The sequence below is a fragment of the Maniola jurtina genome, chromosome 11, assembly GCF_905333055.1.
Source record: "Maniola jurtina chromosome 11, ilManJurt1.1, whole genome shotgun sequence".
Lineage (NCBI taxonomy): Eukaryota > Metazoa > Arthropoda > Insecta > Lepidoptera > Nymphalidae > Maniola > Maniola jurtina.
Window position 1 is genome coordinate 10,131,719 of NC_060039.1, and position 6,000 is coordinate 10,137,718.

Sequence of the window (6,000 nt, forward strand, 5' to 3'; positions counted from 1 at the left end):
ACGCGAATAAAAAGTTTTACTTCAAAAAAAATAACACGACTCCATTCTTTCTGTATTCCAATTGTACGATATTTTTGCGGCAAATATTTAATCATAGCAAAATTAAAAATATACCCAGCTTATACGTTAAATTAAATGAGAAAACGATATACTTACGAGTGAAATGTTATTCCATCTTTTTTTTGATGGATTTCCGTACGGTTTTTGCAAGATTTGACCGCACATGACAGCATTTTCGACAGTCAAAAACACGTGCGATACGATAAAGCGTGTGCGGCCGACTGTTGCGTGATGCAGAGACTTTTGCCAATTCTCTTTAACTTGTGAGCGCATTTTTTTCTTCGAAGGGCCCATCCATATACATCGATGTTCTAGATTTGTTGGAGAAAAGATTTTATTGTGTGTAATAATATTAGGGGCAGATAGAAACATAATAAAAATTATAATAATTATATTAATTGTATGTCAGTACAACCGTCAACGAAACAATTATGTCTGTATGAACTTCTGAAGTTGAAATCTATGGAGCGCACTTTGACTTTGCTAGACTTAAGTTTCAGTTAAAAAGACGGTTAAAACGGTATAATGCGGTCTCGTTTTAACAGTGTCTTAAGCCTGAGCAAAAACAAACTGCGCTCTATAGCTCTCAGTCTGTGTTGTTGTAATCTTAGTGTGACTTCGTATAGTTACGAGTATCTACAGAAGAGCGGCACTTTGTCGACGACCGCGACAGGTGTAACTGTGCTATCGCGTCGTCGTCGCATGCCAGCGGCTGACGTTGACGCACGTCAATACTAACCGCCAGCACGTCGTCGGCAGCACAGAGATAGCTTGTAACAAAACTTCGAGGCTTCGGCGTCACTGGCAGGCGTCAAATGTTACCAACATTTGACGCTAGGTATGCTATGACTGGTCTTCTTTGTGATTTTACGTCACCCATAGCCTATATTATTATGTGGTATATCGTCGATTCAGGATCAAATCGAGAGTTACCTCACTCTAGTTCACTCTGACGGCACTCAAGTTAGAACGTCGACGACAGCAGTCGCTCCGATCGACAACAAATGCCGCTCATTTGTAAACACACGTCTTATAATATAGTTTGTAATCAAAATGTACAATTTTTCTAGTAATGAAGTACAATTTATACCTACTTATTTTATTCTTCCATGATGTACCAATTTAATTAACTTGAACTCAACGAACGTCTCTACTTGACTATGTTTTGTATTTTATAATATTTCGATATGATTTTATGCATGAAATTATTAGTAATTACTAATTAACGTTTGATCTTAGAGCCCTCGGGCAATTTTGAGGAGGTACAACTTTGGAAATAGCTTCATTCTCATTTGAATATTAAGTATTAACCAATCAAACTCACTAGAAACTAATAATTGCCAGATTTTCTTAAAACAATTAATTTTAAAGTTACACCAGATCAAATATTTATATTTGTATGTTAGCCTTTGAGCCCGTGTAAATTGAAAACTACCTGCTCACACATTTTTACACGTAACTCATGCCACTAGCCTACCTCGCCGACATGTCTAGTTTAGCTTTTTAACCGCCCACCCAAAAAGAAGGGTGTTATAAGTTTGACGTGTGTATCTGTGTATTTCTCTGTGGCATCGTAGCTCCTAAACTAATGAACCGATTTTAATTTAGTTTTTTTTTTTGTTTAAAAGGTGGCTTGATCGAGAGTGTTCTTAGCTATCATTCAAGAAAATCGGTTCAGCCGTTTGAAAGTTATCAGCTCTTTTCTAGTTACTGTAACTTTCACTTGTCGGGGGTGTTATAAATTTTTAATTTACACTTTTATCCAATACACTCAAGTCATAAAAGTGCGCTGGACCTGCGATTGCTGACCTGTTTTTGAAGCATCTTGATTTTCCAATTTTGGCGCTGATAGCAGCAGATGAGCGTCATGGGTGCGATCTAAATGTAGTGATGAGACACCTGTCAACATAGTGTCTTGAAACGAAGACCTTTTGATACAAAGTATAGGTACATTTTAATTCCCTGTAGTTTGATGGGCCGCTTCGAATCGTTGCATGGCTTATCTTTTCCAGCGCACTTGTATATAATATATCCGTTTTAGTGTTTTTATCCAGTACCTCCTCAAAATTACCTACGGGCTCCTTGGCACGTCTGTATTTTATTTAAGTATTAATTTAAGTCTTAAATAATTTTGTACAAAATCTATATGTATTTCGATTTTTAAATACCCATCTAATTAAAAAAGTTACTAGTATAGCTTTAATCATCGTAGCATGTTAAGAATACCGTAAAGTGTAAACTGTTTAATAAATTTTAATTAATCTTGCCTATTTATTTTATTGACCCTACCTACCTATCTATGTTCCATGACTTTGTACGCGTGAATATTTGTTTTCCCGTAGAACACTTTTTTCGAGGCAAACAGTTGACTAGCTAAGTACATATTATATATCTGCTGCAATTACATGTAAGCTATCTCTGTGCCAACAAAGTTCATATTTAACAGGGCTCTCTCCGTCACTGGCTCCATACAATCGTAGTTCCAATTTCATTTGAATAAACCAAAGTCCATCAAATTTTGTAGACATATTTTAGAAACTAGTATCTGTGCCTGTGGTGTTTTAGATGTTTCTAAAAATATGTAGTTTTAAAATTACAGGGGCCCAAAGATTTGTATGTGAATTTTTAAGACCGCGTAACTTTAGAACCGAATATTTTAACAGAAATCTGAAAAACCACAGGCATATTAGTTTCTAGAATATGTCTGCAAAATTTCATGGACTTTGGTTGCTTAATATTCAAATAAAATTGGAACTACGTTTGTATGAAGCGAGTGACGGAGATACCCCTCTTAAAGCTGTAAGGCGTCGCGGGACACCTGCTGACAGAAGCAACGCTGTACCACGTACCACTTGTACCCACGGATACATATCTAACTTGTTTTGACGGTTGTTAGCTAGGTAGCATTGTTTTACCTAATTTTGACTTGCTTGTTTGACACTGAACGCCTGCGTAAAATTATACATTCCTGTACAGCCCCGTCGACTCCACGAAAAACCTCAATAATGGAAAAACCTTTATTATCATCACTTTGTTGGCCATCAGTAGGTATGTTAGTCCATATTCCGAAGCCAGGGTTGGCATACTTTTAAATAAATTTTTAAAATAAGTTTTTCAAACTCAGAAAAAACAACGCACGTGCGTAGTGTATTCGTATTTTTCGTATATATTATAAAAAATACAATCGCGAATAATAAGATTCGAAAACTTTAATTTTGACATGGCTACAAGACGATAGGTACATCACTAGGAATTCATATTTCTTAACGTAGATAATGTTCGTAATTTTTCACAATTAGGGACCGTGTAAATACAGCCTAGTTTATGTGCCACTGAAAAAATAATAACGGATCCTAATAACACGATATGGACTAACAATTATTATCATTTTATTTTGCGTACGAACTTAACAATGAATTGATTTATAACGAATACGTTAAAAAGTACGAAACCGTTTTATAACACGAATCGTCAATTTGACGAATTTTATTAAATGGACTGGATGTATAATTGTGAAAATCATTTCATCTCTTACAGTCAATGGCGGATGTACTTAATATGTGTGAACGAACTATTGAATTGCATCATCACTTACCATCAGGTGAGATCGCATTCAAGCGCTAACTTGTCATGGAATAAAAAAATATTGATATTTGTCGATTAATTGACTAATTACCATATTTCTCAAGTATCTTTTTCCCGGGACTTTGTCCGCGTGGATTTAAGTTTTTAGATTCCGCTAGGATTTCTCAAAATTTTGAAAAAGTGAGAGCGAAGAAAGCGCAATTTTTTTACAACATTGTCAAGAAGGAGCGCATTTTTGGATTCGACTAGGTACGTTCAAATAAATCTAGTTACTCGCAAACTGCGATATTCCTGTTTGTGCTCGCAAATTGATAAAACGAGCTCGAAGATCTAATATAGGTAACTACTATAATATGCAGTACCTATAGCAATAAAACAATGTTATTAATAAAGTGAGTAACATATTTCAATCAAATCACTATATAGATTTGTTAAGTAATATATTATATTGAGTTGTCATTCTCAAGTGGGCTCTACACTCGCGGCGCGAACGGCTGCGAAAGCCCGCGACAACTGCGAATCGCGAGTGTAGATGTTGTTCACGGATTCGCGTTCGCGCTTCGCGCCTTTCGCCGATCAGTGTCGGTTTTTGGTCCGCGACAAAGGGTTTGCGGCGCGAACGTGAACGCATCGTCAACGTCACGAACAAGACATGCGAGTGTGGAGGGACACAGTTCACGCGTGGATCGCGGCATACATTCACGGCGTGAAATAACGGCGCGACTTCGCGTGCGAGTGTAGAGCCGGCTTTACATCTTCCTTAAACTGATCAAATCTCTTCGGGATTTAGTCAAATAACTGGTTTTTTTACCGTATCCGTGTGAAATCTACGTTGATGTTATCATAATTATTACGATATTTGTATAGGATTCTAAACAAACACGTACTTAGCTCGTATGATTTCAAAAATCTGTCAATTTCCATCTGGCTTGCAATCGTCCAAGGATCTTCGTAAAAAGCCAATTTTGTGATTATCCTACGAAGGATACTAAATAATTAATTAATGTATGGAATATGGATATACATCTATGCTAATTAATTTATGTAGGTACTAAAAATTTTGTCCGCTACTTGCAATTAGACTATTTATAAATCCCATGGTTTGTTGTCTTGGGAAAAGGAGCCTCTGCCTGGATGTATGCAAATATTTATAATTATAATAATAAATAATTAGTCCAGTCCAGTAATAGAGACGTAGGGAAAAAATTTAACCAATAAATAAACACACTTTCAGGTTTATGATAATATGAAATTAATAATAATAATGATAACTCAAAATATAAAAACCTCTGTAAGAAAACTAGAAAAGAGCTGATAACTTTCAAACGGTTGAACCGATTTTCTTCGATCATAGCTAAGAACATTCTCGATCAAGTCACCTTTCAAACAAAAAAAAACTAAATTAAAATCGGTTTATTCGTTTAGGAGCTACGATGCCACAGACAGATACACAGATACACACGTCAAACTTATAATACCCCTCTTTTTGGGTCGGGGTTTAAAAATAAAAACATGGAAGTATAAATAATAAATAATTAATATTGACATCATACGTTACTTAATCATACGTTTAGAAAAGCTCTAGGTATAATGCTAAAGATTATAAGCATAGCACAACCCTATGACTGTAGCTTTTAGGCTCTCTAGGCAATTTTTATGAAAACTTACACGAGACAAAAATAAGGTTAGGCGTTGCACAAAATAGGAATGCCAGGATGTTGAGTTGCCATTCTCGTAAAAATTGCTCAGTAACAATAATAGAGCTTACATTATTTAAATCAAAACTTTAAAGGAAAAGCTCTTTTACACAATAGATGAATTTTAAATTTTAAACTATAGATTCAAGTGCACGAATGATTTATATGTAAGGCGGAATTACATACCTATGTAATTCCGCCTAACATTTCTAGTGAAAAATAACATAACAATATCTCATTGTAAAAAAATGTATCTGCAAATAAAGCATTTTGATTTTTAACCCCCGATCAAAAAGAGGGGTGTTATAAGTCTGACGTGTATATCTGTGTATCTGTCTGTGGCATCGTAGCTCCTAAACTAATGAACCGAATTTAATTTAGTTTTTTTTTGTTTGAAAGATAAGGATCAAGAGTGTTCTTAGCTATAATTCAAGAAAATCGGTTCAGCCGTTTGAAAGTTATCAGCTATTTTCTAGTTACTGTAACCTTCACTTGTCGGGGGTGTTATAAATTTTTAATTTACACTTGTAGGCTGTTGTTAATAGGGTCTAGCAGTCGGCGAGAGCTTTTCAAGTGATAGATAGATTGGATAGAACCTTTTCTCATTTACAGGATGAGTACCAACTGTGAACTGGCAGCGTTCAGTGAGCGCTATAAT